The sequence below is a fragment of the Miscanthus floridulus genome, unplaced genomic scaffold, assembly GCF_019320115.1.
Source record: "Miscanthus floridulus cultivar M001 unplaced genomic scaffold, ASM1932011v1 fs_772_1_2, whole genome shotgun sequence".
In the NCBI taxonomy this organism is placed as follows: Eukaryota; Viridiplantae; Streptophyta; class Magnoliopsida; order Poales; family Poaceae; genus Miscanthus; species Miscanthus floridulus.
This window is the reverse complement of record NW_027097245.1, coordinates 31,627-43,728: the sequence shown is the minus strand read 5'-3', so window position 1 is coordinate 43,728 and position 12,102 is coordinate 31,627. Positions and strand designations below refer to the sequence as shown.

Here is a 12,102-nt window from a genome sequence, read left to right as displayed (position 1 = left end):
TTTAGCATCATCTAGCATGTCAAGTAATTCATCTTTAGTTCATTCATCATCATCACTATCACTTTCATTTTCATTATCATGCTCCTCATCACTTCCATCATCACAAGTTTGTACCTTAGTGGCCTTAGCCATGAAGCATGATGGAATGTCGAAGAGAGAAGGCTTCTCATTGATAGCAATGCTTGCAAGTGCCTTCTTCTTGGTGGTCTTGTCATCTTCACTATCATCGTCATCACTTGAGGGAGCATCACTATCTCAAGTGACTACATATGAACCACCCTTCTTCTTGAAGGTCATCTTGTCCTTCTTATTTTTCTTTTCCTTCTTGTTCTTCTTCTTGTTCTTCTTGTTGTCATCACTATTGTCGCTATTGTATGGGCATTGAGCAACAAGATGATCTTTGCTTCCATAATTGAAGCACCTTCTTGAATCTTTCTTGTTCTTGGATGAAGACTTCTTTCTTCTAGCACGGTAGCCATTGTTCATCATGAACTTGTCAAATCTATTGATAAAGAGAGCCATCTTCTCATCATCCATCTCATCAAAGCTCAAGTCTTCATCTTCACTTGATGATTCTTGCTTTGCCTTGCCCTTGGATGATGTGGCCTTGAACGCCACACTCTTCTTCTTGTCATCCTTCTTGTTATCTTTCTTCTCCCTCTTTTCTTCCTTCTCATCATCATCTCTATATGTATCATCGATCATTATATCTCCCAACACTTGGTTTGGTGTCATGGTGTCCAAACCACTCCTCACTAGAATAGTGACCAATGTGCCAAATCTTGAGGGTAAGCATCTCAAGAACTTATGGGAGAAGTCCTTGTCATCCACGTTCTCACCAAGTGCTTTGAGATCATTGACAAGCACTTGTAACCTATGGAACATCTCCGACACACTTTCATCCTCCTTCATCTTGAAACTAGCAAACTTCTCCATGAGAATATATGCCTTGGCACCTTTCATGGCTTGAGTGCCCTCAAATGATTCCTCCAACTTCTTCCATGCTTCATGAGCCATCTCAATATTCTTGATTTGCTCAAATGTTCTCTCATCAATGGCATCATGAATGGCACTAAGAGCAATGTCATTGTTTTGGAGAAGCAATTCTTCAGCGGCGGTGGGATTCTCCGGATCTTTTATCTCAATCTTGGTCTCCACCACTTTCCAAACCTTCCTATTGATTGACTTGATATATGTTGTCATCTTAGCCTTCCAATAGGGATAGTTTGAGCCATCAAATTGGGGTGGCTTCTTGGTGTTGTTGATTTGAGCCATTTTGACACCGAAGGTTGTTAAGCCTCAAATCATGGTGACCACCATTCTGATACCACTTGAAAGGTCCTAATGGCTAGAGGGGGTGAATAGCCTATTAAAAATTTCTACAACAATACTTAGCAAACTAGTTTGACAAATATGAGGTGAAGCGAGTGTTGTGCTAGCCTACTAAAAAGCAAGCCACCTACCACAATTCTAGTTTCTTATAGTCTCTATTCACACAATGGCTATGTTACTACACTAAGTTAGTGTGCTCTCAAAAGCTAACTAAAGAGCCACACTAACCAAACTAACAAGCTCTCACAACTAGCTACACTAAAGAGCTTGACAACTAGTTTGCAGTAATGTAAAAGAGAGAGCATGTTGGTTATACCGCCGAGTCGAGGAATGAACCAATCAATCACAAGAATGAATACCAATGAAGACCAATTACCTCAAAATCAAATGATGACACAATGATTTTTACCGAGGTTCACTTGCTTGCCAGCAAGCTAGTCCTTGTTGTGGCGATTCACTCACTTAGAGGTTCACGCGCTAATTGGCATCACACGCCAAACCCTCAATAGGGTGCCACACAACCAACACAAGATGAGGATCACACAAGCCACGAGCAAATACTAGAGTACCTTTTGGCTCTCCACCAGGGAAAGGTCAAGAACCCCTCACAATCACCACGATCGGAGCCGGAGACAATCACTAACCTCCACTCAACAATCCTCACTGCTCCAAGCCATCTAGTTGGTAGCAACCACCAAGAGTAACAAGGGAATCCCACAGCGAAACAAGAACAACAAGTGCCTCTAGATGCAAACACTCAAGCAATGCGCTTGGATTCTCTCCCAATCTCACAAAGATGATGAATCAATGATGGAGATGAGTGGGAGGGCTTTGGCTAAGCTCACAAGGTTGCTATGTCAATGCAAATGGCCAAGAGAATGAGCTTGAGCCAGCCATGGGGCTTAAATAGAGAGCCCCCACAAATAGAGCCATTGGCTCTCTGTTCCTAGAAAATTCGAGGCAACCAGACGCGCCGGTCGGATTGACCAGACGTAGGACCCCAGCGTCTGGTCATTAGATTTTTGCCACGTGTCCCCTGCTTCAAAGGCTGATCGCCTGATCTCAATGGTCATCAGTGCACTTAAGTTGTGACCGGACGCATTGCTCAAAGTGACCGGACACTCCATCACTGGAGTCCGGTCATTTCTAGTAAGGCAGCGTGACGACGTACTGCAGCGAGTCCACGACGGTGCCTAGGGACGTTGAGATGCTCATGCCCACGTCGGACAGCGTGATCCTACACCATGATGCCTTGCGCAAGATATGGTTAATGCAAGCACAGTCCCTACGAAGCATATTGGCCCAGGATGGCCTATTCATGTCTGCCACCGAGGCCGGCGCGCACGGTCCATGCTGGTGCGCAGCGGCATGGACGCACGGTTGGGATCAGAAGTCACTGGCACTGATAGCACTTCAGAGTTAGTCTAAAACTTTGATTCATACCACTTCAAGTTCATCAGTTGCATTGCATTGCATACTTTGTGGTGCAGGTGAGCACGTTGCAGGATTGGATGGTGAAGAGTTCATCAGTAAGTGAACCACCGAAGAAAAATCATTGTGTCAATTGGTATTCATTGTGATTGATTTTTTGCTTGTCTGATATTGACAGTAGTTAACAATCATTATGAACCATCAATATAACTTGTATAAGGGCATGAAAATAATCATCAACATAGGTTTAGGGGTTTAAACTAACAAATTCCATGAGTTTTGGTAAATCTATATTTTCAGCAAGGTTTATTTAGAAATCCGTCAAGGTGGACCTACATGTCGGAACTAATCGTAATTATTCAACACAAAAATAGCTCTAGAAGGTTCTAGAGGACACCAGAGGATTCCACACAGAAGAAGACTGCGAGAGACAACCAAGTGGGGCCGGTTTGCCCCACCTACAGGTCGTCCGGCCCCTAAGCCCACCTATCAGCTCCCTCACTGCTATGTCGGTTCTCCACCATCTTAGGGTTTGCATCTACGCCGTTCTTTTAGGTCAGTTTGATCTGAGGGTTCAGAATTTATGCTCTACCCTATATATACTAGCCCATACCCTCCTCCCTTAGGCATAAGTCATTTGAGAAGACAAAAACCCTAATCATTCTCAGAGCTCTACCATATTTTAATGCATAGCTAGCTAGGCTAGATCTAGAGGGAGGCAAGCTTCGCTTATTTCTAATCTTGTCAAGAGCGTGGCATGGTATAGCCCCTTATACCGTCTTTTATATATTTCATTATTCATATGTTTGCTACAATTGATTCGATATTGTTCTTAATATTATTCATGTTCTTAGTTATCATGATCATCGTCTACTTTGATTATATGCTTAGTATAGCTAGATTATCTTTATGTTCAAACATAAGTTCGTATAGCACTCGCTCTAAAGTACACGGGGTGAGTGATCGACATTGTGTAAGCATGGTGCTTATACATTGTTTACCTATGGATGCACCCTATATTCTAGGGCATGTGGTAGATCACGGATGTGACACTCCCATTGAGTCCTTTGTAGTCCACTCCCCGAATATAGGACAAGTAGGATCTAGTTATGAAGGAAGATATGCTTTGTTCTTGATCTTCCTTAGTAATATTCCTTATGTGTAGATATGAAGTTGATCTTAGCCATGACTACTAAGTGTAATTGCACTAATCAACATATGTTTTGACTTGTAATTAATAATGACTTAAGAATTATTCCTCTAATTTCTACTTAGCAATACTAATACCTTAGAAAGGAGTACTCTGAGTGATCATTTATCATTACTTAATATATTTATCTCTTGACTTACCCCTATTGTGAGTAGAAGTTTGGTTATGGTATAGTTCTCCATCATGCATATAAGTTATCAATATATTCCTACTATCAGTCCTTCCCTGTGGTAAAAATATAAATAACGATACCTAGAATACATTGGGGTGAAATGCTACAATGTTAAATTATCTATGCGCTTGCAGATCCTTTCATTTATATATTCGTTCCAGTCACATAAAATACTAAAGTACTTCTTAGTGTCATTCTAGAAGTGACACTAAAGAATGTCAACAAGCATTTCTGTCATCATAGTTAGGGATAACAACTTAGCAAAAGTGATGTTAAAAAAGGTCAACAACATTAGGTGGCTACTCAACAAGTGACAAGTTAATAAATACCAACAAGCATTTCTGGCACCGTTGTCGGGGAAGATAGCTAGGCAATCATGGAATATTGATAAACTTGTAATTATTGATGTGATCAAGAAAACCATTTACCCTCTGCTCAAGCAGAGTTACCCTTGTTCTGTCTACTTTTATATCTTATGTAGGGTAATGTATAACTGGTTTTGTCCTTCTGACAAACTATCTTGAAAATCTAGAAGCACAACTGAAAGGTCCTAATGGCTAGAGGGGGGTGAATAGCCTATTAACAATTTTTACAACAACACTTAGTAAACCGGTTAGACAAATATGAGGTGAAGCGAGTGTGGCGCTAGCCTACTAAAAAGCAAGCCACCTACCACAATTCTAGTTTCTTATAGTCTCTATTCACACAATGGCTATGTTACTACACTAAGTTAGTGTGCTCTCAAAGGCTAACTAAAGAGCCACACTAACCAAACTAATAAGCTCTCACAACTAGCTACACTAAAGAGCTTGACAACTAGTTTGCGGTAATGTAAAGAGAGAGAGCAAGATGGTTATACCGCCGAGTCGAGGAATGAACCAATCAATCACAAGAATGAATACCAATGAAGACCAATCACCTCAGAATCAAATGATGACACAATGATTTTTACCGAGGTTCACTTGCTTGCCGGCAAGCTAGTCCTCGTTGTGGTGATTCACTCACTTGGAGGTTCACGTGTAAATTGGAATCACACGCCAAACCCTCAATAGGGTGCCGCACAACCAACACAACATGAGGATCACACAAGCCACGAGCAATATACTAGAATACCTTTTGGCTTTCCACCGGCGAAAGGTCAAGAACCCCTCACAATCACCACGATTGGAGCTGGAGACAATCACCAACCTCCGCTCGACAATCCTCACTGCTCCAAGCCGTCTAGATGGCAGCAACCACCAAGAGTAACAAGCGAATCCCACAGCAAAACACGAACACCAAGTGCCTCTAGATGCAAACACTCAAGCAATGCACTTGGATTCTCTCCCAATCTCACAAAGATGATGAATCAATGATGGAGATAAGTGGAAAGGCTTTGGCTAAACTCACAAGGTTGCTATGTCAATGCAAATGGCCAAGAGAATGAACTTGAGCCGACCATGGGGCTTAAATAGAGAGCCCCCATGAATAGAGTCGTTGGCTCTCTGTTCCCTAAAAAAAATTGGGGCGACCAGATGCGCTGGTCGGATTGACCGGACGTAGGACCCCAGCGTTTGGTCCTCAGATTTTTGCCATGTGTCCCCTGCTTCAAAGACTGATCACCCAATCTCAACGGTCATAAGTACACTTAAGTTGTGACCGGATGCATTGCTCAAAGTGATCGGACACTCCATCACTAGAGTCCGGTAATTTCCAGTAAGGCGCCAGAGCTAGTTTATCACGACCGGACGTGTCCGATCATAGGCGACCCAATGTGGACCAGAGTCCAATCCTTACTGGCCTGTTCAAATGCTTTTGTCAGCGTATGTCATCACCTGACCAGACGCACCCCCGGCGTGTCCAGTCCAATTTCTTCTTAGCGTCCGGTCAAAGGACCGAGGGTGGCCTTCACTGTGCGCCACTGACCAGACGCAGGGTCAGAGTCCCGTTACTGCCCAAGGTAGAGTCCGGTCAATAGGAAACTTCCCCTTTTGACCCCAAACTTCACCACCCTTGATCAAATGTACCAACCACCAAGTGTATCACCTTGTGCACATGTGTTAGCAAATATTCACAAATGTTTTCAAGGGTGTTAGCACTCCACTAGATCCTAAATGCATATGCAATGAGTTAGAGCATCTAGTGGCACTTTAATAACCACATTTTGATACAAGTTTCACCCCTCTTAATAGTATGGCTATCGATCCTAAATGTGATCACACTCGCTAAGTATCTTGATCACTTAAACCAAAAAGCTCCTATCAAGTTTCACCTTTGCCTTGAGCTTTTTGTTTTTCTCTTTCTTCTTTTCCAAGTCCAAGCATTTGATCATCACCATGCCATCACCATCATCATGATCTTCACCATTGCTTCATCACTTGGAGTAGTTCTACCTATCTCATAATCACTTTGATAAACTAGGTTAGCACTTAGGGTTTCATCAATTCACCAAAATCAAACTAGAGCTTTCAACTACTCAAGAGAACTAAGGCTAAACTCAAGAAAGTTTTAGCTTTAGAATCGGAAGGCAACCAGACAAGGTGAAGCTTAACACCAGTTTTTGAAGCCATGGCCAACAAGACTCTCCGTCAATTCTCTACTCTAACTATGGCCAACATCCGTACAAGACTGGCGATCAACATTCGAGGCAATGCTTTTAAGCTTAATCCAGCTCTCATTAACATAGTGCAAGCTAGCCAATTTTGTGGGAAGGCACATGAAGATGTGAGTGCTCATCTCCAATACTTCCTAGAGATCTATAGCACTTTCACTATCAAAGGAGTTACCAGAGACGCCATATTACTTCGCCTCTTCCCATTCCCACTTTTGGGGAAGGTGAAACAATGGTTTTATGCCAACAAAGATAGAAACACAACATGGGACAACTGCTCAACTACCTTCCTAGCAAAGTTCTTTCCCACAGGCAAGACCAATGCTCTGCGTGGAAGAATTTCAAGTTTCCAATAGCTACATGATGAATCTGTCCCTGAGGCATGGGAGCGCTTCCAAGACTACATATCAGAATGTCCTCATCATGGGATGGAGGATTGGCTACTCATGTAGACTTTCTACCATGGGTTGACAAACAGCACCCATGAAAATATGGATGCCGCTGTTGGAGGTATATTCTTGTCACTCACTATTGCATAAGCAATAGCTCTCGTGGAGAATATGGTCTCCAACCAAGGTTGGAATGAAGAACGTCTTCAAACTCGTAAGAGAGGTAGAGGTATGCATCAACTCAAGGAGGTAGACATGCTATCTGCCAAGATGGATCTGCTGATGAAGAGGCTTGAAGACCAAGCCAATGAGAAGCAAGAAGTCATGCACATACATGATTCCTGCATGACGTGTGAAGAGTGTGAAAACTCTGGGCATTCAGGAAACAACTGTCCTGAAACCCATGAGGATGTGAACTTCATCAACAAAAACAACTATTGTCCTCAATGGAATCAAGGATGGAATCAGCAACAGAGACCCAACTACCAAGGTAATTACCAAGGTAACTATCAAGGTAATAATTTCAATAATTTCAATAATCAACCACCCTTGAGAGAGTTAATTTCTAGCCAAGCTAAAATTATGGAGGGCTTATCTAGAAAGTTAGCTTCCAATGATAAAATCTTAGAAAACATAAACAATAGAATGGATAGCTTCTCCTCAGCCATTAAAAACTAGCATAGCTTTAATAAAATGATAGAATCACAAATAGCTCAGCTAGCGGTTGTTGTTCCTTCGGTCAACAAAGGTAAGATTCTAGGGCAACCGAAAGATCTTGAAACTGCAAATCTTATTGATATTCACAATGCTGTAGGATCCTACATAGAACAATCGACAAGAAGATGGGAGGATTATTCCTTGCCTATCAAGAAGGGTGATCTAGGAAGACATGTCATCCCTATAGCCATTGGACCTCACATATTCTTAGAAGTTGTCTGTGACTTTGGAGCAAGTGTGAATATTATGCCAAAGGTAATTTATGATAAGATTAAAGAAGATACTTTGTTGTACACAAACATGCATTTGCAGCTTGTAGATTAGTCACTCTACTACCCCAAGGGAATTCTTGAAGATGCCATTGTTCAGGTTGGACAATCATATGCTCCCGTAGACTTTGTGGTTTTAGAAATCGGTGGAGACATAAGGACACCCATTATCTTGGGTTGACCTTTCCTAGGCACTGCAAAAGCCATCATCTATGCGGACAGTGCCAAGATCTGCTTCACAATCTAGGATAGAAAGGAGAAGTTTACTTTCAAGAATCGTATATATCACTTTCCTAGTCATCCACAGATGGCATATTTGCTCGAAGAGACAGCAGTGACCAAGAAGAGCAACAACCAAAGAAGAAGGAAGAACAAGGCTAGGCAACCACAAGAAGAGTCAGTCAAGATGATCAGCACACTCAGATCAGAGTATGACCACCTCCTCGCTTCACCATTCCTTACCAAGAAATAAGACCCAGGTGTACTGACGATCGAATGTACGATTGGACAATGAATCTTCCACAACACCTTCTATGACATCGGATCGGGTGTCAACATAATGTTCAAGATAATGTATGACTACTTATTCGCTGATGAACCTTTGTTTCCTACATATATTTAATTGCAAATGGCGGACCAATCAATCCTATTTCCGAAGGGAATACCGAAAGATATCATGGTAAGAATACAAGATCACTATGTCCCTACTGACTTCATGGTTCTTGACATGAGAGAAGAAGAAGATGCACCTATCATCCTTGGAAGACCATTCCTTAATACTACAAATGCGATCATCTTCGTCAGATCTAGACAAGTCCACTTCCAATTCCCTGGACAAAAGGTACGATGTTATTTCAATAGTTACACAACTTATGAGTAGACAAAGAAGATCCGTCCCAAGAGGAGATGTTGAGCATCCCAACACCGAAAGCATCAATCCCCAAAGAATGAAGATGAATATGAAGAAGTTGTGAAGAATGAATCGACTCCGCCAAAGTCAAGTCCATAGGCCAAACGAGTGTGGAAGAAAAAGTTGGCATCATCATCAGAGTCACTCTCACAGGAGGTGCAACCATCAAGGTCTCCATCTTCGGGACCGGTAGATGCACCCAAAGAATAAGAAAGACTTGAAAAAAGTCCCATCTAGAGGACTTAAAATTCCGAACCCTCGCCGGGAGGTAAATCGGTAGTTATCTATATTTACTTTTTAGCATTGCATGAATTATTTTCACTTTAGCATATTTACTTTTCTGCATTTGTTTTGCACTTAGAAAATAAAATAAAATTTTATTGTTGCATTATGAAAAGCCCCATGTAAATAATGTAAAAACCCCTAAGAATATTTACTGTCGCGGCATCAAAATAAAAATAACATGCATGCATTATGTCAGAAAATCCAAAAAACATGAGATAGACATCCTACTAAAGATTTGTCAATTCAAAACTATTTTCAATCCCAAGAATAACTAATCTCTAGTCAGTAGATAGCTAACACTTTTATCATAATCCATTCCACGAGTTTTGTTGTTCTTGTTGAAGTTTTGCAGGATGGCCAAGAGCAAGTTCACCCAGTCAACTTCATCTCACTCCACCCGAAGTACATTTACCCGAACCGCTGCTACACCTGTTGCACAAGGGAGCCCAACTTCCTGATGGAAGAGAAGAACATCTGCTGGTAAAACTGCTTTGAGAAGGACCACTCAACTTCAATATTCGACCACGCCAACAATCAGCTTAGGGGAAGAGCATCCCTCGTGAATCTAGATAAGTAGTTCTTTTCCTTTTGTTTTACTATCTATAAGTCATAACAAAATGCATAACTAAAAACAAAATAAAAATTATCTTTATAGTAGATTTCTATATTAGTGATGTGTGATTTAAAAAATGAAAACAAAATAAAAAGTGTGTGTCTAAGTTTTCTTTAAGTTTGATTTTAAGAGCTAAATAAAAAGGACTCTGAAGGTAATTTCTTAAATGGAAATGATGAATAGTTGCTCTGTTATAATTCCTTTCAAGTACCTAGTTTTCAGCCTTGAATTCTCCTGAGTTTTGATAAGATTGTTTTGATATAAGAATTTACTCTAAACTTGAAACTCATGGGTACCATATACTTGATCTAAGTCTAAGTAATTGATGTATATTATATGAGAAGGTTTGAGCTGTTGTTTATCTTGTTCCAAGTGATACTAAAGTTCCAGAGATTTATCTTTTGAAAAAACATAAAAATGCTTCATAATGAGTTCTTGTATGACAAAGTTTGAATACCAACGAGAGCCAAATATGATATTTAGGCTAGGAAAACTTCCACTTATATGCTGCTTGTTTTGCATTGAGTTTAGTCAAGCTTTGTTGACCCTTATGAGAGGTTTGTCATGCTCTTAAAATCAAGATCACGTATACACACCACCCACATATGCACTACTCCCACACTCGGGTAGGTGCAAAAACATGTCATTCCATTTAGATCCACCCAAAAATGTTTTACTCCTACACAGGAAGTGAACACAAAAAATATGTTTGATAGGATTTTCCACCAAATAAATGCTCTAAGTTCTCGTTGCTATCTCTCAAAAGTTTTGTTGCAGAAAAGAAGCATGGGCTATGCAAAAGTTATTCATAAAAAAAAGAAGAGTTGAAAAAATGGACAAGTGTTCGACATATCTAAAACAATGGGTACTCAGATGCTTGCCTGAAAAAAGAAAAAAAGAGAGATGAATAAGATAGCCCATGTTTCTTGCAAAAGTATTTTCATGTTTCAAAAGAGAGATATGTTTTTAAGGAGCATAGTAGAATAGGTTAGCCACTATATATATCCACCATACATCCACACACATGCACATCTTGATTTGATTGTATGACTCAACTCTCTTTGGATCCGATGTTTGACTTTACAATATATGTATTGCAAGTATGCTCTTTCATGCTATTTCCACTCCTATGAGATCCACATAAGCCTTAGTTGAAGGAAGAGAAAGACATAATATCACTATTTCCTTGGTGAGGATCCACAAATATCACATATATTGAGAGACTTGAGAGTGTCATACAATAGAAGCTCTGAGTTTTATTTTAAAAAACCTATAAAAACTCTGGAATAATCGTTGAGCAAAGAACTTGAGACATAGTGCTTGACTTAATCGTTCTGTCTTTCAATTGCTCAAGACCCAAGTGAAGGCTGAGAAGCCCCATGGTGGAAAGTAATATGGGTAAGTTTGAGAGTCAGAATAGTTTGTTCTAATCCATAGGAGAATTCTTGTTTGAACGCATGTGTACTTTTAAGGAGTGAAAACATCAAAGAAACTCCTAATCCATTGTTGAGTTTAGCATTGCTTAGGGATGAGCAAAGGCTAAGCTTAGGGGAGTTTGTTGAAGGTAGTTACAACCATTATGAACCATCAATATAACTTGTATAAGGGCATGAAAATAATCATCAACATAGGTTTAGGGGTTTAAACTAACAAATTTCACAAGTTTTGGTGAATCTGTGTTTTCAACAGGGTTTATTTAGAAAATCCATCAAGGTGGGCCTATATATCAGAATTAATCATAATTATCTGAGATGAAAATAGCTCCAAAAGGTTCTAGAATACACCAGAGAACTCCACAACAAAGAAGGCTATGAGAGGAAGCTAGGTCGGCTGGCCCCTGGGCCCATCTGTCAGCCCCCTCGTTGCTATGTCGGTTCTCCACCGCCTTAGGGTTTGCATCTACACCATTCTTTTAGGTTGGTTTGATTCGAGGGCCCAAAATTGATGCTCCACACTATATATACCAGCCCCTACCCCCTCCCTCAAGCATAAGTCATTTGAGAAGGCAGAAACCATAATCATCCTCATAGCTCCACCATATTCTACGGCATAGCTAGCTAGGCTAGATCAAGAGGGAGGCAAGCTTCGCTTGGACTCCTGATCTTGTCAAGAGCGTGGCTTGGTATAGTCCCTTGTACCCTCTTTTGTATCTTTCATTATTTATATGTTTGCTATAATTGATTC

At 40.7% G+C, this 12,102-nt stretch overlaps 1 non-coding gene across 1 annotated transcript; it reads right to left on the bottom strand.

The window, feature by feature from the left end:
• Positions 1 to 7,056: 7,056 nt before the first annotated feature.
• Positions 7,057 to 7,165, bottom strand: LOC136533018 (small nucleolar RNA R71). Its single transcript, XR_010778361.1, has one exon. It is a non-coding gene; the product is annotated as a small nucleolar RNA R71 (small nucleolar RNA).
• Positions 7,166 to 12,102: the final 4,937 nt, after the last annotated feature.